We start from the raw sequence: 23,761 nt of genomic DNA, 5'->3' as shown, positions 1-23,761 counted from the left end.
CAGCCATAAAACTGCATTGAAAACAAGCCTTCTGTAATACCAGCTCGAACAGCGGCCCAGTCATGTCTTTGTTAGTCATGACTCCTTAATCATGTTGTGTCAGTTTTCCAAAACTAAACATGGCTTCTTTAAAAACTGGCCTAAGAGGCAAGATGATGGATACAACTGATGGAGGGAATCGACAGATACACTTTGAGGATAATGTATGCTGTCATCACGAAAAGCTAGTGCATCCATAAAGCTTCTTAGTGAGTCCTGAGGACGTTTGAATGCGATTGTAAAAAGAATGACTTAGACAGGCCTATGAGAACACACACAAGAACAACGCACAGACAAGAAACCTCAGCAAAAGGGAAGACATCAGTAAGGCCGTCCTGTAAGTGGAGGAGACAAGGTCTCTCTGCTGAATTTACAAGCTGCCTATTATTTCATTTGGAGAATACCAAAGTCATCCTGTACTGACACGTCTAGATGGAGGTGCAGGTGGAGTGCTGACAACAATTCAGATTGATTTTATGAGTTTGGAGACAATCCATTTTCCCCCTACACTTGCGGAGGATGTAGGCATGAGTCGGTATGAGGTATTCTGGGTCTACGAAGTTATTATAAAAAGCAAACAGTCGTGAAAAGTTTTCTAGCAGCAGATTTTTGTGGATGACAAAGGAATGTTGACAAACAATGTATAGCACACTCATTCAAAGCCTTCAGAGCAGCAGAGCTGAAAGAGCTTGCCACATGAAAGTTTGTGGCAGAAAGTAAACACTGCATTAGACTTGATTAATTAACGATGTTATTGAGTTTGGGCCTCCCCCCCTCCCCCTCCCCCTCCCCACTCCTTCCTCACTTCAAAACAAGGCACTTTCTCAGGGTTGTTGGCAATTAGAGCAGAGCCGCTGTGATTTTGCCTGCAGTGCTAACAGTAACCTTGCAAATCCAGCAGTTCTGCCACACAAGCGCTCTAGAAAAACAAACAAAAGAGAGCCAGAGTTACATCAGCCTTCGACTTCATGCTGTTTGAAATCGCACAGGTGCTACAGGCAAGCCTGTGATGAAGCCCTCCTCAAATCGTTAGCGTGGTCCAAGGGAAACTATCCCACCAACCAAGCCCCTGCATTATGAGTCACACGCCAAAAACAGTACTTGGTTTTTATTGCAACTTTATGTGTGTTTTATTCTAAAATTATTTTTAGTTAGCCCTCTGGCGTCACAAAAGTACCCTAGCTCAGCGGTCAAATTAGGCTCTTAATTGTCCATTAGCAAAGTAATGAGAGGAGAAGTGTGAGTTCCCCTCTCCGTGGTGCTGAACTGACACTTCAATGGGGCGATGACGGTGACGGCAGTCAGGGACTAATACTTTCGCCCTTCGACGGTTGGCACCCAAAGTCTCTTTAATGAGCCATAAAGACAAACAGAGCAGGGGGAGTGGAGCCGGTGGCTTAAGAGGTTTGGGTGGGAGGCCTGGAGAGGGACAGAGCGCCATTGACACAAGGAAAGGAATTACTAGAAGGTGTCTGTTACTCCTGCCTCTCATTTGTCTTTGCTAAGCTCTTATCTTTTTGTGAATGACAATAGTACTTCTGTTCTGGCATTTGTTAGTTGTTTTGTTTTTTTCTCACTTTTTAACAGTCCTTTTCTCTGGCTATTGTTTTATCTCGGTACGGTCTTAGTTCTTCTTACTCTCTCACTCTCTCTATTCCTCCACCTCCACACTCCTTCTTGCCTTGTTCTCTCCTTCAGTGTTAAGACAGGCTTCTTGCTCCTGGCCCCTGAGGCAACATGGAGGCAATGAAGCCTGAGCCTATCATTCCTGCGGATGAGCATGGCATTGTGTTAAACCTCATCATAAATTACACAGTCATGCATCATTTATTTCTTCTAGGCTGCAGACGGCTTGGCAGCTGTTTTACGGTCACGGCCATTTCCTCTCTTGAAGGGAGGAGAGGGAAGAAGGAGGCTCCTGACAAGTTGCAAAATCTGAAGCAGGAAGTCTAAGGAAGATGGCGTGAAAATGGACTTGGAGGGCATTTGTTTTCATTGCATTTCATTCCAAACGTATTTTCTTCCCGCCCTGAGGAGAATGTCAAAGATTTTTTAATGAATTACAGTTCCTTTACTAGTTCCAGAAAGAAGGGTATGGTCCAAGGAAAGACATGCACACACACACAGCACACCTAAGACTTCTGGCAAAAAGACACAAGGATCCAGCCTCATTAAAGATTAAGGAATATTCATGAAGCTAGAGTGACAGTAATCTATTGGGAGTGAATCTGTGATCAACAGCTTCTGTCTGTCACTGTCAATCTGTGCACAGGCACCCCCCAGGGATGTAGTTAGCTCTCCATTACAAGGCTTGAGACGCTCTCCAGCACTCCCTGTAACCAGATGAAACATATGGAGGAGAAAACAAGATGGCCGTTCGCAATATGGCACTGCTTTTCTCTGCCAGCATCGCACAAGTGAGAAAGACGGAACCATCCTTCAGGATGACTTCACTCACTGTCATTTGCTTGTCACCGGGCCTCATCTCATTGCATGTATAAATAAGGACTGCTTGTGCAAACTACGAATTATGCATTCTTCATGAATATGCATCTATTATTCATAAACAAGCAGTTTGAAGGCCGCATAATACAGTAATTAAAACAATAGCAAGCTTGCAGAAAGAGGTTCTAAGATGAAGACAAATCTGCAGACTTCTTCATGCAGCAGCCCTGATTACTATTCTTTGAATTATGAGAGGATTATGTCCTAAATGTTTATTAATGCCGCTGTAAAGCCTTATCAAGCATTTATGCATTGGGCTATTGCAAATACTATTCAATTAAGCCCACTAATTTGAATAGGCTTGAAGCTATGTCATGAAATTTAAATGAGGGCTACGAAACATGAAAAACACAAGTGCGGAAATAAACGTCATAGGAGGGTTGTGAAGTCGTAGATCTCTTTACCACCTTGAGGAGGCAACAATTAAAAAAATCCTGGAAGTTCACCTCCTCTATGAACAATTTATTGGTTCTAAAATGACATGGTCAGGTTTCTTCACCTGTTAAAAAAGAATTTGATGTACAATTCAGTCATGAATAATCCTGAGAAAAACTACAGTCCAAAAACAAGATGCTGAGCTGACACAAAGGATTAATACCGTAGTGTTCACCATTTGCAAGAGGCCCGATGATTACACACAAGGACTCAAGTGCACTCTTATAACTTTCGCGACAATGTCACGATCATTATCTGTGCTCTTCAGTGCTCTTCAGTTGTGAAGCTAAAACCTCCATACACTGACAGCCAGATAAAAATATCACCAGACCTGATGAGGATTGACAGCTTATTCATCTAAGAGCTTTGGTGGAGCTTGTGTTTTCTTCTCTTTAATTGTAGGAGCGACAGATGGTATTTGTAGCCAAATTTAAAACAATCTGATGTGCCTCGGGTGAAAAGCAGAACACCTTCAATTAACAGTAGACACGATAAAGGAGTGAAATGGAACTGTCGTGTTCTCTCAAATTGACTCAACCACGGGTTATTTACTGCCTCTGGAGCTTGTTAGCCAGTCCATGCATTTGCTGATGTTATTCACTATTTCACACGTGTGGGCGACCATCTCTGTCTTTCCCTATCGTTCTCACTCTCTACCAACTGGAGCGCTATTCAATGTGCAGGCAATTAATTACTGACTGCTGCCACTCAGCTGTGAATAATGCATTAACAGTCATGATATTCCCAAACGGCCTCTCATTTATGTGGCACAGTTTTTTTTTCTCTTTTTTTTTGAAAGGACTGAAACAGAAGCACAAGGTAATATAAAGGAGAGAATGAATGAGCAGAGAAAGAGAGGGTAAGTGAGAGAAAAAAGATTGAATGAGAGTCTGAAAGAGAAAAGAGAATGAAATATAGTGTGTGCCAAAGGAGATACAGGGGGAGAGAAAGAACGAGAGAGGAGAGAGAGAGAGAGAGAGAGAGAGAGAGAGAGAGAGAGAGAGAGAGGAGAGAGAGTGGAGAGAAAGAAATGCTTTGGTATTGATGGGAAAGAGCATGTGAATGTGGCCATCTATCTTATGGAGGAGACCCGGGTGAGTCTTATGTGTTGTCTGTAGAGCAGTCCATCTCCGCAGACAGCCGTTTGGGCACGCTCCTGCTTCAAGCAGTAAATTCTCCTCTGAGCACTAACTACAATGCCACTGCACAACTAAACCAAACCTCATAGCTATATTAACTCTTGGTAGAGGGCTGGGCTACTGGGAATGAAGCATTAGCAAGACTAAGGAGAAACGTATGGCTTATTCTGAGAGAAGCAAACTACTAGAGAGTAGTTTGAAGACATCAGTCGCTAAATGGCAGTGTTTTTAGGACACTTGTCTGAATGAGGTAAGGTTACAAAGCAGTCCTTTGACTTATAGCAAGTAAAGCCCAATTCATAGTCGAGGCGACAAGCGTCACTAAACAAAAAATGACATCAAAGAGACAAAATGTGTGTCTGCAAGGGTGTCGCAGAGCTTGTCGTGTACATCAATACATTTGAAAGGGTGCATATAGTGTTTCTCGCACTCTGATTGGATAGCAACTCAAGGTTCTATATTCTGGAGTGTCGCTGTGGTCACGGTGTGCCACCAAGGAACCGCTTCTCTTCCATCTCCCTCATCTATTGCACAAGAAGATATTCCCCACTATCTACCCTTGACATATTTAGCAGTCTCACACTCCACCTTCTGATTTTTCTCCTCCTCAATAGCTTTAACTCTAATATTTCCTCTAATCTTTACACCGACATATTAGTATATTGACATTGATATTAGTTTCGCGATATAACATTTGAAAATGTAAACGAACATTAGCTCATTGTCATAGAAACTACAGATGATGTTCTTTTCCAACGTTTTGTCACTAGTGCAGGATTATGAAAGCCTACTGCACCTAACGAGCATCACTTGTCGCCTGGATTATGACTTGGGCTTTAGGCGTTCCTTTTACCAAATAAGTCAAAAAATCTAATCAAAGTGCCACAAAGCACCAGGAGGAAAGGACCTGAGTATCACTGGTAGCAAGGGTAAATACAGATTAAGGAAATGCAAACAATTTATATTCCAACGAGACCTCCTACTGGTGACTGGCCTTCCAAGTAATGGTATTGTATACTTACAAAACTGTAGCGCCCTCCTCGAGTTCAAACTGTAAAATGAGACTTAACAGGTAAAGAGTATCTACATGCAGGACTTAATTCACACTGGAACACTTTCATAGACACTTAGCACCTTAAAGGCTAAGCTCAATGGTCCTTATCAGGACAACCTCCAGATTACCTCACTCTGGCAATGTACCAACAATGGGCCAGCATCCAAAACCTTTTTGCACAGCACGTAGAAAATAGTACCTAGAAAACTCTGAACTCTCTATGTCATACTAACGCTGTGGACAATGGGAATAGCAGAAAGTGAATGTGTTACTGGAAATCACCTGTGGCCTACCACTACAACTACATCTCAATCAAAAACAATGGCTGGAGAAGACTGCCACCAGACTGAGGGATCAGCCATTAGACCCCTTCACTGATCACCTGTGTCTTCCAGAATTGATTTTTTATGACTATTTAATCAATTACTATATGTCTTAATTAACTTTCCCCTGTCTACTTTGTTTATGAGACTCAGTGGGATTCCTATGAATGTACACAGAGAGGCTGAGAACACCATCAAATGGATGATTTATGTCCAGAGATATTTGTTTTATTTCTCATGATGCCCATAACCACTCAATAGACCTGGAGCAGACCCCCCACATTTTCATGAAGTCTTGCTGCAGTTAAGGGTGAAGAGAAGAACTATTTCAAACAGTGCGGTGCACAGCACTAGCACAGCATTTCCAGTACACAGTGATTTTGAACTCACCAAGACAACCAGGCCCGGGGTGGGTAATCGGGAGAATCAGGAGACTTCCCGGTGGGCCGCTTCACTTCTGGGCTGGTCGAGAATTATTATTATTTTTTTTTACATTTGTCACGTTAGTACATCTTCTCTTAAAGTAGGCTACACACGTTCCGCATTCTGACACCGCAGCCTCTGCATGGGTTGTACCATGCTAGGAAGTTCTCCCCTCCCAAATAGAGTTGGTTGGGTCCATAGCCCGCCTTTTCCAAAAAGTTTTCTCAGAAAACTACCGATAGCTGGGCCCATAGACATATATACATATGTATATATGTCTATGGCTGGGCCGGCCTTACCGCAACGATACGCGTCAGGGAGGATGGATGGGAGGAAGAGGCCAGGAGGGGCTGAAAAAGCCAGGTTGAAAAAAAGAAAGGCATTGGAGGAGGATGCTGCCAAAGGTGCCAAGCTTACCGATTTATTTTCAAGAGGACAAACACAAGTGGCAACTGGTAACTGTAAGAGACATAGGCCTAATGATTAGCAACGTAACTATTCGACTAACGTTGTAGCGTTGGTTAAAATCGTTGTAGCGTTGTCAACCTATTTGCAAGCAAAATATTAAATTGAATACAAATATTAGCCTTTTTATATCACCCAATATATGGCGATCCGTAGACTTTGCAAATATTATGCAAATATTGATAACAAAACTCAAACTTAATCTGTGTATGCAGTAAAATTACTCTTAATTTTTCTTTGTAGCTTCTGAGCAGCAAATGTCTGCTTACGTTTGATGACAGAGCTACTGTTAGCACATTACAAACTGAGCTGTCTAGCCTGGCATACCAGACTGAAAAAGTCCTCTCTTGAAGGTTATACTGTCAGGGCATGTAGTGAGGTGGCACAGTAAGGTCAGGAGGATAGTGGCGGACTACCATATGGAAGAACCAGAGATGGAGCTTGAAAGCAGGACCTGTTCCTCCTGCAAAAACTGTGCCATTTGTGTCCATTTAATACTCTCACAGTACAACCTCCTAACAGATGCTTATCATGTCATTGGGTTAGCATTTAAGTTTCTGTTGACTTTGTCCATCACACAGGTTGCATGTGAGAGAAGCTTCTCAACCCTAAAATTTGTGAAGAATAGGCTACGAAGCTCATTGAGTCAGGACAACTTGGAGGCTTTCATGTTAATGTGCACAGAGAAGGAAATCCTCATGTCTATAAGCAACGACACAGTTATAGAAAAAGTGGCTGAAACCAGTGCACTGCTTAGGCGGTTACTGATGCTGTAGATGCTGTTGGTGCTATTCGCAATGTAAATGTATACTGTACTGTGAGTTGAACTGTAAACATTAGTTCAATATGCCTCTTTGTTGAAGAGTGGGATACGTTTCAAATGCTTTATTTATTTATTTCTGCTTTTGTTAATTTATCAACCTATCCTTGTGGAATAGTGGAATATTGTTTGTTAACTTCTCAGCTTAAGTGGATTATTATTTAACCTTTACATTATTTGTTGAACCATGGTGTTAATAAAAAAAATAACTGCAGGATAGTAAGAGCTGAACTGTTGCTTCATTTATCCAATTTCCACTACCATGGAAAAAGTGGGCCGGTCTTGGGCCTAAAATTCCTGGGCTGAAAGACAACTCAAAGTGCTTTACGCCAAATCCCTCAGACTCACTTGCTGATGGCAGCGGAAGACACTTCTACTGATACTACAGCAGAGCAGCAGAGCTGACCTGTTGCTCACTGATGAATCACTCATGCTCCAAGTTATATATACACACACACACACACACACACACACACACACACACAAAGCTAATTTCACCTAATATGCCAAATGAGCTGTTGGTACATTTCCTCACCTTTATATTAATGTTAAATGAGTGGATATGGAGGAGCTACATCAGTGGGCGGAAACAGGTTGCTGACAGGCTTCAGCTCGTTCCTGCTGATACTTCATTAAACTCACATTCATCTGAATGACTAATGCTCTGTGCCTTGTTGTCAAAAGCATTAATAAGCTATTCACTCAATATTGCCAAGGGTGACCATGGAACTGATGTATGGGTAGCGCACAAGACAGCAGACGCTGTCACCAACAGACACTGCATGCGCTTGCTTTCTTTTTCTCTCTCTCTCTCTCTCTCTCTCTCTCTCTCTCTCTCTGACATATGACTCCATCACAGGTCACATTTTTGTGGCAAAACATATGATGAACTCTTCTTGAAACATAGCACTACGATAAACAACAAAACAGAAAGAGAGAAAAAAGGAGAGAGGGAAGGAGAGGACTAGTTAATTAGATGTTAGAAAAGCAAAATCCTTACCCTTCTGACTGGTCTTCTTTGCCATCAAGCGCTCCACTCTCCTCCGTCTCCTGGCATCATCCCTCTGTTCGGCATCTGTGTGTGCAGGGATGGAGGGAGCAAGGGAGAGGGAGAAAGAGAGAACAGACAGCAGTGAGAGACGGCTGGTGCAGCTGGATTTTGTTTACAGGCTAAGGGAGATGCTCTGTCAGTGTCAGGAGGAAGAGAGCAGAGGAAAGGAAAGGAGAGGAGAGGGAAGGAAAGGAAAGGAAGAGAGAATGCTTTAAACGTACTGGCAGGGAGAACAGCATGCCTGAAAGGTCAGAGGAGCCGATGGAGAGAGGGAAGGAGAGACGAGAGAAGAGGATGGGAAAGGGGAGGAGAGGAGAGGAAAGGCGGGGGTGGGGGGTATGAGGTGTTAACGATTTCAGCTCTGGGCTGCAGCAACAGAGCAGCGCTGGCAATAGGCAGGGAGCAGGGAGCACTCTGACTGAGAGGCACAGAGAGATTCAATGCCAGACATGATCACACCACAGGACATGCAGTGCAGCACAGACTACACGCACACAGAAGCCAACCAAACCCTGCATGCACACACACGTGTGTACACACGCACACACCCGTCCATGTGCAATAGCATATAACCACACACATATCCACAGTGTTTCTAAATAAGATTTATTTTCATTTCATTCCCTCTCCCCTGAATTGTTTGATGCCTCAATGTGTGTGTGTGTGTGTGTGAGCAAGCATGTGTGTGCTGACACATGTTGAGGGAAACAGCTCCACACCCTGCTTTTGCTTCAGGGCTAAAGCCATTTTGTAGAGGGCATATTACAAAATACTGTATGTGAGTGTGTGTGTATATGCATGCATGCATGCGTATGCACCGTAGTGTGTGTGTGTGTGTGTGTGTGTGTGTGTGTGTGTGAGTGAGAGAGAGAGAGAGTTGGTAACACAAAAAATATTCCTCTCATGAAAAATTCATTTTCCTCTTTTAGACTCTGGCACAGAATGACTGCAAGCAGAAGACACTTCTGCAGATACGAACAAACTCTCTCTCCTCCTTTCTTTCCCTCTCTTTCCCTTTCTCTCTGTCACTCACAGACACACCGAAACATGAAACAAGTTAGTGAAAAATGTCTGTAATATACGAGTTCACTGAGAAAGCCAGATAATATCAAGTCTTCTTTTCTCAGGCCCACCTTTAACAGTCATCTAACAGACTGCTGAGAGCGGCATTCTCTTTCTTTTGCTTTTGTGGCCCTGTCCATTCAAACCAAATGGCTATTGTTGTGTGCTCTTTACATGGCTGAGGCTCAATCCGCTGAGGTCTGTATTGACAGACACAGAGACAATGTAGAGACATACTTGTGTGTGTGTGTGTGTGTGTGTGTGTGTGCACGTATATATGTGTGTGTGTGTGTGTGTGTGTGTGTGAGTGAGTGACTGAGTGAGTGAGTGAGTAAGAGAGAGAGAGAGAGAGAGAGAGTTTCATACTGGTAATTTTCCAAATGAAGAGATTGAATGAAAAGAAAACCTGTCCATCCGCTAAATCAAGATTGCTGTTGCTAAGTGTATGGGACGAAGCACAGCATGTAAGAGACGTTTTTACTGCATGTGCACTGTGTGTCTCCCTGCAGACGCACACACACACAAACACATACTCGTGCACGGATGTGATCACACACACACACTAACACACACACACACAAACACATACTCGTGCACGGATGTGATCACACACGTACACACAAACACATACTCGTGCACGGATGTGATCACACACACACACAAACACATACTCGTGCACGGATGTGATCACACACGTACACACAAACACATACTCGTGCACGGATGTGATCTCACACACACAACGCTCTTGTATTCATCACAGTGCTTGAACCATTCAAGGGAAGGAAATCTGTCCAAGTCCTGTGTGCCACCTGGGCCTGACAATGCTACTCTATCCAGAGAACAGACAGCCACTACTTGGGACCATGTGTTGTATGTGTGCATTTGTGTGTATGTGTGTGTGTGTGTGTGTGTCTGCAGGAGGGATCCAATCACACATTACAAAGTTCCTTCAGCCACAGGTCAAGTAAGCTGTTGTATCAATGTATTGTTCAATGTAAACAATCTAACAATGTAATATACTTGACCCCTTTATCAAAGCCTTCAAGATCTGGGTCAATCAGGTGAGTCAGTTATTTTCGATAAGCACTGCAAGTAAACCCTGTCAGATTGAGCGCCCCCCTGAAGAAGGGCTGGACTCTTACAGGTTAAGCCACTGGTACCTCCTGATACTCGGTGGGAGAGGGGGAGATTGTGTGGCCGGTAACAAGCCTCTAACACTCATTCACAGTCCATATTCACTCGATAATCCTTTGCATAGCAAATACCCACATCCACCTTTACCTCAATTTTCCACTCAACTTTTTCTGCCTTCCTTTAACTTTCCTCTCAGCAGGAGAGGACGATTATACAGGGGATGTGTGTGTGTGTGTGGGAGGGGGGGGGGGGGGGGTGAAGCATGATGAAAAGCTAGCAGAGCAAACAGCCAAATCCGGGAACTTCTCTCAAAGGCAGACAAAGTCCTGCCGAGCTGTGGAGAGTCTTGACAACCCCCCCCCCCCCCAAAACCTGTCATTAGTTAGCAGGGGCCATGTGGGGCTCTGATGGTAATGACTGTGATTTGGAAGAGGATGGAGAGGAGGTAAGTCTCTGAGAGTAAAAAAAGAATGTGTTAATCTCGGAGCATAATGAATGTGTGCATTCCTGATTACGCCAAGTGGCTAGCTCTTGCTTTGCTCTTGCCCTTCAGAAAGTCCGACAGTAAGTTTTCCTCTCTCCTACGTCAAGCAGCCCGCAGTCCTTTAAGTCTTAACACAACAAGAGCAGAGAATTCAATGCAGAAAACCTCTCTTCAAAACGCCCGAGTCCTAACACCGTAGGGCTCGTCTGCATTGCCTAAGGCAGTGCTTCGGTTTGGAGGGGAGGGGGCCATAAAGGAGACTCCAGCAGACCCAGAGAGATGGTTGAGGAAGGGAAGGTGTGTTGGCCTAGATATAAAAAAAAAACATACCACCCATCACTGGGATTAGACTGCTCAAGCTTCATGTGTTTTGGAGTTGTGTATATGTGACTGGGTGTTTAAGTATTGCACATGAGTGCCCATGATCCATGTGCTCATGAGCGGTGTGTGTGTGTGTGAAGGTGCATACAAACAAGCAGACATGTTATTTAGTGTGCTCTGTGTCTGCTTTTAAGTATGCGTGTGTGTGCGGATATAGGGGTATGTGTGTATTTGTGCGTTTGTGTGTTTAAAAGAGGGATGGGGGGGGGGTGTACATGTGCCTGCCACTGTGATGATTAACACAGAGAAACCATGTTATCAGCCAGATCTTTCAAACACAGATGGCACTGCTGGACCCAGGGCTTAGCCACCACAGGCGCTGGCACACAAGCCTTGCCCAAAGCACAGAGCAATCGACTGGACCAGTCATTCAATTATGCATCAGGCCGTGGCAGCAGTTTGGCTGAGAAAGAGCAGCCACGGTGAGACCCGAGAAGCACACAGTGCCAGGCAGAACGCGGAGCGTTCCCAGACACCAGAGGCAGGATACGGGTGTGAAGAAGCCGACCGAAGCGGGGCGCGGAGGGGACAAGCAGAAGGCGAGGACAGAGTGACAGCTCATGATGGCGCCCACTCTCATGACCAATCACCCAGCTTTCAGCAGCAGAGGCATCAGCCACTGGTGAACTGCTGATACGCTCAAAACTTTGACAAGGCCCATTACACAGACGGATGGTGGACTTTAGGGAGAGCGCTTTAAAAGTGCACCCTGGAGGGGCTGGGGGGGGTGCAGTTTGGGGGACTGGGGTGAGGCCCAAATCTGCAAACCCCCTGTGCTCCAGTCAGCTCCCTTCAGACTGGCCTGATGGGCTGTCAGTTAGCGAGCGGCGCAGGCCAGCTCCGCCAGCCTTCAGAAGCCTAATGACTCTCTCTGGCAGGACTGCTGCAGATGGCGAGGGAGAGGAGAGGAGAGGAGAGGAACACGTACTGTATTCTCCTTGTTCTCCTCCCATTTCTCAATGGGCTACGACGCTGTATCACCAAGGCTCACAGGTGACTGCAATATATTACAAATCCCCTGCGCCAAAAGCTTGGTGAGCATAAAGCACAACGAGAGACAATGGCAATCCACGATACTCCTCATCAATTCAAAGGGATTCAAGAGTAGCCTTGGACTATAAGCCCTTGCACTGTCTCCTTCCCTCCCTCTGTGAGAAGCCACAATCTTAAAAAGCTTAAGTGTGCCATAACTACAAGTGTAAGTTAAGGTCCTTTTCATTCTCTGATCCACACTGCTAAACAAGAATGGCGGTGCCGATGATGAAATCAGAAAGTATGATTCATTCTTTTTCAGTTCCAAAGAAACTCAGGGCATGTGCTTTTGAGAAAATGGGGTACTGTTCCATCTCCTCAGATAGGAACTACATTGGTAAATGGATTATGCTTTGCTAGTGGGTCAAACACGCTCACACTCTCACATTGGGGTTACATTACGCACTGCACCAGCTCACGACACACATACAGCAATGGGGAGCAGGACAGAGCCCTAACATTTCCACCTCACAAGTGCACCTCATCAGACATTTGTGACCAAGACAAATTGACACCCAAATGTTTCATCCTCTTCACCCCCTCCTTCAATCACTCTGACATGCTAAACGATGCTAAGCAGGCCATTACTGGGCTGAAACAGTACAAGGAGGTTGTGCAAATACAAAAGGCAATCAGCTCGCCACAGAGGAAATCAAACAACAGCAGCAGCAGCAGCAGCAGCAGCAGCAGCAGCAGCGATCAAGTCAAAGTTCCCTTTGTCCACACATGAAGGGCAGTTTAAATGTCAGCCTCAGGTGCATCTCTAGATCAGAGGCAACTTCTGATGTGAGCTAAGGCCATGCAGCAGGATGAAGGTGGGCTCCAACATGAAAACGGACCTCACAGCTGAAGAACTGAGTCAGCACGTGTGGCATAAACACACATTAAATATTGTCATATATGGAACTTGGCACACAGCGATGTTTCTACAACACGATGCTTACGGAATACTACAATACACAGCACTAACAGAAACTGTGACTATAGGACTGCAGGATAAACACACTTAAACCATGATATAAAAGATTAACCAAAGATGTCCATCTGGAGGGTCAATTTGTGGGATACAAGGTGTGAACTAAAACAAATAGCTATAGCCCGGACCTTTTGGCAGGAAGAACAGACGTGGTGCCTGTCGGGACCTTAATTAATAATCAGAGACTGCTGCTGCCACTACATTTATATCTTCCTGCATGGGGGTTAAGTCTTGGTATGTGGAGGTGTTGGCGCCAGTGGAGTTAATGTAAATGTGTCGCATTCTTGTGGGGGAAGAAGTGTGGACAATGGATATTTGACCTTGTCACTAGACCAAAACTCCCAATATTCTTCAACTTATCAAACAAAGAACACGTGGGCACACACACACACACACACACTAGTGAGAGCTGCTGAGTGGGCTAAGGACCTGATAAGCACAGCTTGTACTTAGTCTGTCGATAATGTCTGATAAACTTGGGAGCTGGGTCTCTGAAAAACCACTGACTGGCGACGGCCTATTGAGTCCCGCAGCAGCTGATCAAACAGTCAATCAATCACTCACTCTTGTGTTCTGTGGGCAGACGGCAAAGACCAAACCATCTGGAGCTGAGCACTATGAAGTAGAGGGAGCCTCACCTAGTTGGCATTACACAGTGAAGAGGAACTCTGACAAGGCGGCAGCTCAGGGTCTGGTGTGTCTCATCTGTTGATCTCAATACTGTTTGTGAAGATTTAAACTCAGTAACCTTTTCAGAAAGCCACTTTAACCAAAGTGATCTGAAGGAACACCTGCTTACACCACTATCGCCTATGTCTCAGTCTCTCTCTCTCTCTGTCTCTCTGTCTCTGTCTTTCTCTCTCTCTGCATCACACAAATGCAAATACAATATACCACCAAGTCCAGTGAGGTGGACCAGATGTTGCTAAAGTGCGTTCTTTCATTGTACGTAGGTTAGTATTTCTGCTGGGTACACACTGTTCTGTTTCCCAGCGACGCATACACTGGGTCACTCCACTGCATAGACATACCGTGTCTGGGGAGGGACCATTAAGTCATGTAGTGGAAAATTACTCTGGAGAAATCAAAACTCCCATTTTGATGGAGGCCCATTGATTACATTCACACATAAGATTTTTCATTCGCAAATATTATGCCTGTCGCTTACAGCATGGTCTCATGAGCTATCCTCGTGGACAGCCAGTATAAATTAAGCCCTGCAAAGGTCTTTTGCTTCAGTCTATTTTGGGGAACTAAACAACCAGGTCAGGTGTGAACAAAAGTAAACTAGACAGGTCAATAATCAAACCTCAGCACTGTTACAAAGGTATTTTGAAAAGTTCTCAGCCGGTCTACATTCATTCCAATAATCAAGGAGCTCCATGTTCTTACAATAAGACCTGCATCAACCGCACAGTTTTATACACTGCATCATTTTGGCAGTAACACATAGTCCATGACCTTTAAATAGGACTCAACTTCTCACTTGAGTCAGCTATAAGCTTGTGGGTCCTCCTCATGTATTTCCATATCCTCCATAGAGTCCTGTGCCACTAGAGACCCGATAAGCTGCTCTCCTTCATGCTTAACTTGGCCAGGGCTGAAGTGTCCATACCGCACCCTAAATTCAAATACATGGAAGGATCCCTGCAGAGACAGACCTGTGTCTGTTTACTGTTTCTACAGTCATTAGTTTACCTTTCTCTTCTTCCTGTCCAGTCCGGAAGAAATAATGATTGTAGAAACCATAATTTTCTGCCGTTTCTTTACAATTATTGAGGTAAGCAAGTGTATCTCTGTAGGGAACCTCCCCATGTTGTCAGACACTCATAATAACATTATGAGCCCGTTAGTGGCGAAAACAAGCGGTTTACTTTGACACCGTTGCTGGTTATAGCGTTCTAACTCAATACTGGACCGATTTTGAGCGTCTTTGTCCCTAGTAAAAATGTTCCCAAAAAGATGGGAAAATAGGGCCCAGGTTAAGAAATTTCAGAGTTCTCCTTCAAGGGTTTAGACAACACCTGGGGAGAAGCAAGGGGTATAAATGGACTGAGAGTAAATGTCTGAGCTAAAGACTGCCTATCACCGTCAGGGCTGAGCTGCTTCTAGTGCTTCCACAAGTAGCACTCAATACAAGATGGCTCGTTCCACAGAAGCCACAGAAAGTGGTAAAAGTTTAAAGGATACCCTCAAGGGAGGGAAAGGGCAGGCAGGTTTAAACACTTCCCACACAGTTTAAGCCTTAAGAGATTTTGGAAGAGAGCCAAGTCCAGTCTCTCACCCCATTCACTTTTACCAGCCAATTAAAACGAGGGAGTTTTCAAGGCCGACACTGGTGATTCAAGCAAGTTGGACAGTTCAGTGGAAAAGAAGCTGGAGGGAGTACAGGGCGGAAGAATAAGGAAGAAAAAGAGAAAAAAGGACAAAAGACTGTGCAGACCAACAGAAAGAGGAAAATAGAGAGACAGAACACAGAGACATATCCAAAAACTGAGGGGTCCTCGTAACTCCACAACCTCAGCTGCCTCTGCAAGAGCAGCTAGTTTCCTTCACACTCACCCAGGCTCATCGCCATTCCAGTGGCTGGGTGTGAAACAGAGCTGGGGGACTTGCTGCTCCATTACTCAAATGCTTGCTAAGACACTGCCAGAGCGTCCGACGCAGTCCCCCCCCGTGACTTATCAATCCTCCGGGCCGGCGCGATAACACCACATCGCCTGATTAGAATGCGCTGGTACAACGGCCGGTGGCGCGGTGAAGGGTTTTCTGAGGAAATGGCTTTATCTGAATTGGTGATAAGGAATTGAGAACATGCATGGGCGAGTGTGTCTGTGTGTGACAGAATGTGTGTGTAGCTGTGTGTGGTAGCTGTGTGAATGTGTGTGAGTGAGTGAGAGAGAGAGAGAGAGAGAGAGGGAGAGAGAGAGAGAGAGAGAGAGAGAGAGAGAGAATATATCAAGGGCCAACAAGGCCAGGATGAAATACAGGACCCAAAAGCCGAGAACAGTCACAGTTTAAGAAAAAACTGAGATCCGAGCAGGGGTACAGAATCGTCAGACAATTCAGCAGAACCATTCAGCAGAACCAGTCAGAGGGCAATCCAGAAGAACAGTGGCAATGAACCACAAGGACTCAAAGATTCAAATCCGTGGCAGGTAAAGTATATATATACAGTAAATTCAGTGCACGAGCCTGAGAGTCATGAGGCCTAGTCATCTGGGACTCAATAGTGCTGCACCTTTAGGCCACACCTACCTGCACAGTGAACCAAAAGTGCTCCACTCAACTCAACCAGTCAAATGGAAAAAAGGTGTTGGTAATCGTCAACATAGATTTTCTCAAACAAAAACTGGACCGACTGCAGAGAAAGGGAGGGAGGGAGAGAATGGGAGAGAGAAGGGGGTGGAGAGATAGGGAGAGGGGTATGATTTAACATAGATTAATATGCACCGGCCATTTTGATTCATCACGTGACCATGGTGCACTCAGCTGCAAGCTAGCTGTCCTCTGTGCAGAAAGTGCTACAGCGGGTGTTTTGGCTCCAGCCGAGTAAAGATTATAGCTTTGGCCCAGTGCAGCACAAAAGTGACCAGTTGAATATGGCAAGAATCACAAAACGAGTGTCCAGAGTGAAGATGTGCGGTGGAGTCAGGATCGAGAGGAACAGGGCCAGGACAAAATGTGAACGAGGGGAACGGGACATGCCGGGCCGACTGACAGAGAAAGAGTGAAGGAAGTGCCACTGATCTCATTCAGTCTCCTGCCCTATTTTCACCTCACCAATTTTTCTGTATCACTTTATGATCTTTGAAAAACCCCTAGGGGCTTTGCCTCAGACGTGCTAGAGTGCCTAAATCAAATGATCACTGAAGGGTTGAGGTGCTACCCAACACTCCTGCCCTCGGACTCGTGCATTACTATGTAAAGACAGTTGTAAGTGATAGGCAGGCTGACGGGGACAGCGGGCTGATAAGAGAGGTGGGCTGGAGGACCTGATGCATTGCTTCTGGATCTCGGGAAGAGTGTGTGGGGTGCATGTGAAATGCCTGCCCTATTTCCCTTCCCCTTTAACAAGGGGAAGATGACATTAACACAGGCTACCTGTCTGTATTCATGCAGCCAATTCATAGATATTTGAAGCCAAGGCTGAATCTGTGATCTTGCAGTTGAAATGATAATACTCCACATAGCACAGTTCCGTCACTCATGTGACTCCTGGTCTTGCTCTTGTCTCCTCACGAGACAATACACTTAAATGCTCTGAGCGGATGTGAAAAGTCTCATCCTGTAGAAAAAAGTTTATCCTTTATCGTCACAATAAATGCAAAGGCTTCATTACTTAATTTAGGCCTATTCATTTGTGTGCATGTGTGTGTGTGTGTGTGTGTGTGTGTGTGTGTGTGTGTGCGTGTTTGTGTGTGCACTGTGGGGGGAGACATTAAAGAAGGGCTTCTGTTCCAAGTCACTGAAAGCCCCTGGCTATGTAGCAGTGGCACGTCTTTTGTCTTTGACGGATTTGGGTCCTCAGATTAGTGTAATTGGCCGACAGTTATTGCTAAGTGTGGTTAATGCTGAGGAAAACTCAATGGCCACTGAAGGTCAGGCTCCAATCTGTTTCCTTAATTCATGATGTAAATGACTGATTTTATCAAAACAACCCTGTGAACACTGTACGTGCGTGCACGTGTGTGTGTGTGTGTGTAGGGTGGGGGTTTTGGAGTTGGTGTGCAGTTTTATGGTATTAATATTTATGTTTAACAGTTTAATATTCATGGTTAATAGTTTAATGGAGTGCAGTTTTATAGTATTAATATTTTTATCCAAAGCAATTTACAGTGCAGCAAATATATATATTACATTCAAACAGCATTAGGCTTCTCGTCTCCGATGGGAATTCAATTTAGTGTAGCAATCACAGCGCTCTACCAACTGAGACCAGTTGCCTCACACTCTGCCTTGAAACACAGTGTTCCTTTAACTATTCTGTGCCACACTGATAAACTTCGGCAGCAAAGGCATAGGCCTGAGCAGCAACTCTAAACCCCACGCTGTCTCCATCAGAAGTAGGCTATGTATTCATCTCCTCTACCCCTTAATGGTAGTGCATGCCCAAAGCACTGTCAATTACAGCCCCCACTTCACATCACCCTCATTCATTACAACCTGTTTTAAAAATGTACTCTAATTAAGTCCTTCATCCTGCAATCACAGAGCTTAATGAAATCAACGTCGCAACATTGCACCAAACAGATGGAGCCCAACGTAAATCGTGATGTGTTGACTGAATATGGATTCATGACATTAAAATATGGCTGTCAAGCTGAGAAAACTGACTAACACCATATGCTATATCGCTGAAATAAATTGGACGTCTATGTCACGCTCATAAATCCAGCAGTGGTTTTCCCAAACACAAACAGATTTGTTTTGTGGAAAATGGGCTGACACATCCTTCCTTCAAGCCACATGAATTGAGAAGTATGTTACCTTCCCCTGGGGTTGGCAACTTTTTAACGGAGCCCCCTAAGGGTCATGGTGGTGATTTTTTTCTGAACTGCTTTTGTATTCCCCGCGCAATACTTTTGCATTATTACACAATATTTTTGCATTCCTTGTAATACTTTTGGGTTCCCACGCAATAAACTTTGTGTTACCTCGCATTACTTTTGCATTCCCTTGCAATACTTACCACAAAAGTATTGCGAGTAAATGCAAAAGTATTGTGAGGTAATGCAAAAGTATGGCAAGTGAACGCAAAAACTGCTCATTAAAAAAAATATTACTACACTGTGCCCCCTTGCAATTCACGTCCAAGTTGGTACAGTGAATACTATTGTTGTGCCCACACCAAGCAGTGCCCTACTAGTCCAGGCAAAGTAGCGTTTTCAGCATAGATCATTTCGATTAGTGTATAGCTCATTTGCACATTTAAATTCATTTTCAAAGAAACTTGTAATACAAAATATGTTACTTTTCATGGGTACTTTCATTTTGTAAAGTTTCATTTTGATAGGAGTAAAGGAAAGAAATAGCCCCATTGGGGTGTATTGTTGCCTGGCCTTATTGGCACACATCTCAGATTGATGAGAATTTAACATATTTCCTCAACTAGGATTTCTTAGGACTTTTAGTATGTTGTTCTGAACACCTCATAGAAATGATCTATGCTGAAAAAAATTATTTTACAATTAGTTCTATTTTTGGCTCCAAAATGAGTTACTTTGCCTGGACTATACTGCCCCCATGTTGACTGAGCGCCACACTAGCATTCACTACACCGTTCTTATGACCCTCTCCACTGACAAACACCATATTCCCTAATGCTACAGAATGCGAATAACTGTACTACTGGCATGGAAAGACCTACGGTAGTTGGTGTCTTTTTTTAATGAGACATTTTTGCATTCCCTCACTATACTTTTGCATTTACTTGCAATCTGCTCTCGAATAACAGAAAGTATTATGAGGGAATGCAAAAGTATTGTGAGGTAACACACACTTGTTGTGTGGAAACCCAAAAGATTTGTAAAGGGAACATAAAAGCAGCTTAGAAAGAAATTCACCACCATGACCCTTAGGGGGTTCTGTAACTTTTACACAAAAACAGATGAGCTCAATTTGGCTGACGCAATACTATTTTCTCTTCAGTGTACCCGCACATAGCCTATCTGCTTCTCTAGCGATAAAAGCGAAATAGAAGGTCAGAACAGAAGGAAATGTGAAACATAGAGGGGGAGAATAAAAAAGAAAAAGGCCCTTGCCACAGACACAGCTAAATGCTGCAAAATAAGCAACATGTTCACCAGTAAGGGACCAGGTCAGTCAGAAACACTAGCTAAAACACAAACACACGCACACACACACACACACACACACACACACACACACACACACAGCATGGTTAGCTAAGTAGCTAAAACCAGCATGACCCAATGTCCCATCGGCTACACAGTTTATGTCTTTGTGGAGGAATTATATAATAGCAACGAGTCCCATATTGTAATCATTTGACATTGAAGGCAACATGTTTCAACAAGTACAAAATTGTAAACCTAAATTATGAACTTGCCAGCACTCAGTCTTGCCACATAAGCTAGGCAAAGTGCACTCTCTGTGCTGCGAAACACTACATCCTGTAACACAGTAGCCTGTGTGACACAAGCAATGACAAGCCAACATTGTTGGCTAATGTTTTGTCCACAAATATTCAACAATTTACAAATAAATGGGGGGTGGAAAGAACTCCTTACTTGTGACTTGTAAAGGCCGTTTTAGGATACTCCGACTCCGTTACGGATGGGCGGGCGGACGGACACGATAGACGCTTTTTCGTTTATGGTTTTCCGAAGGCTGTGGGTGCTGAAAACAATTTACCGTCAGAAGAGTACGTAGGTGGCGCAACGTTTTTTTGTCGAAGACGAGCTTAGAGAAACCTACCCCATGACATCTTTGTGTGTAGAAGTCGTCGATTGTTTATTTATCTCCTCCCAGCTGTCACTAGCCAAACACGTAACTATAGGGGTTGCAGCAAGTGCAGTCGCACCTGGGCCCATGGGTCTCGGAGGCACGTAGCATTACATAATGGAGAGTGTCTAATGCTATATATGCACTTGAAAAGGCAAACTTATCTCCATCATGGTAGGTATTATTTGTGGGAAAAATAGTAACAATCTATAACAAAATGATATGCTTATCTTACATACACTATAGAAACTATTAAAAAACAATTCAATGAAATGAATATGTGACGGGAGTGTGGCAGTGTAGACCGACTGCGCCACCCAGTTTATAGAGATGGGACTCTAGTTTAATTTTCAGTGTTTAGGTTCTTTGTTTAGTGGGAGCAACACTACAGATTCATCCAGACTTCAGTTCTGATACAAAAATATACAATTTATTACAAGCCGGCACTAAAATATAAATTCAACACAAGTTATCCAAGTCCATGTGAATCAGGCCGTAGGCCACTGCCTGAAGGAACCACAGTCCACAATGTCCAAGAGTCCGCAGTATCCAAAAGTCCGCAAGCAACGTCCGTCAAGGTCGTTTTATACTCGGATTTTACGCAGAAACGCAAACTTGCAAGACACGCAAGAGCCCCTTGCGCAGTTACGTAACCCCTCTTGCGTGTATCCAACAAAGCTACGCCGGCCGCACGCAGCCTGCAAGACTGTGATTGGTCTGCTAACCACATTCCTTCCGGAGTCTCACATTTCCGGTTTCATAGCATAATACCGCCATTTTTAAAAGCCAAGGCAAGACCCAGAAGTTATTTTAATCATGAATAGCCTGCAGACTGTCTCACAAGCTTCTTCTTGTTGATTATGAACAAACATAACAGAAGAGGTCCGAAGATATGAGCACCTTTACAAACCCTCCTTAAACACTTATAAGGACGCTCAAATGACTTCTCACAGGAGACCACCGGCACAGCAATCGGAGCATATATGTCAAACGCGATAAAAGATACTGCTCTGATATATTCCCATTCCATACTGAATATTCTGTTTAGATTAAAGGTTTGTTTACATTAAAGGTGGTAGGTGTATTTTAACAGTGAGAAATAGAATATCAACAAACAAATCCAGAAAACTGCATTTTATAACATTTATGACTTTATTTGTATTTGATGCAGAAAATAAGTATTTGAACCCCCAAGCAAACAGCAAGAATTCTGGCTCCCAATGACCAGTTATGTGTCCAAGAAGCACACAGATTAGTCCTCATTAGGCCTAACAAGGTACACCTGATCTCAAACTTGTCCAAAGAATCATACTTCACACCTTTAACCTCACCACCATGGGCAAGACCAAAGAGTTGTCCAAGGACGTCAGAGATAAGATTGTAGACCTGCACAAGGCTGGAATGGGTTACAAAACCATCGGCAAGCAGCTTGGTGAGAAGCAGACAACTATTGGTGCGATTATTCGCAAATGGAAGCAACACCAAACAACTATCAATCGCTCTAGGTCTGGGGCTCCATGCAAGATATCCCCTCGTGCGGTATCGGTGATCATCCGAAAGGTGCAGAATAACCCCAGAACTACACAGGGGGAGCTTGTGAATGATCTCAAGGCAGCTTGGACAGTCACCAAGAAAACCATTGGCAACACACTACGCCGTAATGGTTTGAGATACTGCAGCACTCGCAAGGTACCCCTGCTCAAGGAAGCACATGTACTTGGCCGTCTGAAGTTTGCCAATGAACACTTGAATGATTCTAAGGAGGATTGGGAGACAGGATGTGGTCAGATGAGACCAAAATCAAGCTCTTTGGCATCAACTCGACTTGCCGCGTTTGGAGGGGGAAGAATGCTGAATATGACCCCAAGAACACCATCCCCACTGTCAAGCATGGAGGTGGAAACATTATGCTTTGGGGCTGTTTCTCTGCCAAGGGTACAGGACGACTCCACCGCATCGAGGGGACTATGGATGAGGCCATGTACCGTGGAATATTGGGCTTGAACCTCATTCCCTCCCATTGAAAACGCAACCTTAAGGATTTGGAGAGGATCTGCAAAGAGGAGTGGACCAAAATCTCTCCTGAGATGTGTGTAAACCTGGTGACCAACTACAATAAACGTCTGACGTCTGTGCTTGCCAACAAGGGTTATTCCACCAAGTACTAAGTCATGTTTTGCTAGGGGTTCAAATACTTATTTTCCGCGACAAATGCATATCAATTCATATCTGTTATAAAATGCAGTTTTCTGGATGTTTTTGTTGATATTCTGTCTCTCACTGTTAAAATAGACCTACCATTACAATTTTAGATCACACATTTCTTTGCAAGTGGCCAAACTTGCGAAATCGTCAGGGGGTCAAATACTTATTTTCCCCACTGTATATAGTACAAACTACGGCTCGTTAGCGAACTAAAACTATTTACACCATCACTCACGTATGAAAAAGGCGGTGTAATGGCAGCAGATCCAATATCTGTGTCATCTTTTGAAGCACTCAGGGAAAGTATTGAACGCGTGCAAAAGCTTAAAAGTGTAAATGTCTTTATCTTCTTAAAGCTTCAGGTATCCATGTACATACATAAATAAATGAATCTTGTATATCTGTCTTAACACAATTAAGCTAGCACGGTAAAAAAACTGTGAACCTCCGTGCTTCTCCGTTCCTTCTAACTAACACTCTTCACATGGTCAAAACAACGTGTCAAAATAAGAGTCTCTACTTTACAGATATTCATTATAATAACAAGATAATACAAAATAATATTATTCCAGAAATAATACACATCTTATTTATGGCTCTAACAGGCGGTTTAGAAAACAAACATGTTTTAAAACGGCCTTATACTGATCAAATTATTACTTACAACACGTCTCCGTTTCAATGGGTTGGAGCTGTCGTGGCTGCAGTGAAATATGTCAATATTACCAACAGCTGAGTAATCGGTGAAACGGGTGTCAATATG

General features: G+C 44.0%; 1 protein-coding gene across 3 annotated transcripts in view; it reads right to left on the bottom strand.

Moving 5' to 3' along the window:
* The window catches only part of LOC116218355 (type II inositol 3,4-bisphosphate 4-phosphatase-like), a 166,691-nt gene that overhangs the window by 124,166 nt on the left and 18,764 nt on the right, over window positions 1-23,761 (bottom strand). Inside the window, exons 1-2 of one of the 3 annotated variants that reach the window (XM_031559502.2) lie at window positions 8,476-8,534; window positions 8,204-8,278 (exon numbers count right to left, since the gene is read on the bottom strand). The gene's annotated coding sequence lies outside the window, so the exon portion shown is untranslated. The other 2 variants (XM_031559503.2, XM_042703125.1) reach the window with 2 other exon arrangements.

This window comes from Clupea harengus, chromosome 22 (genome assembly GCF_900700415.2).
Source record: "Clupea harengus chromosome 22, Ch_v2.0.2, whole genome shotgun sequence".
In the NCBI taxonomy this organism is placed as follows: domain Eukaryota; kingdom Metazoa; phylum Chordata; class Actinopteri; order Clupeiformes; family Clupeidae; genus Clupea; species Clupea harengus.
This window is presented reverse-complemented; position numbering and strand designations above follow the sequence as displayed.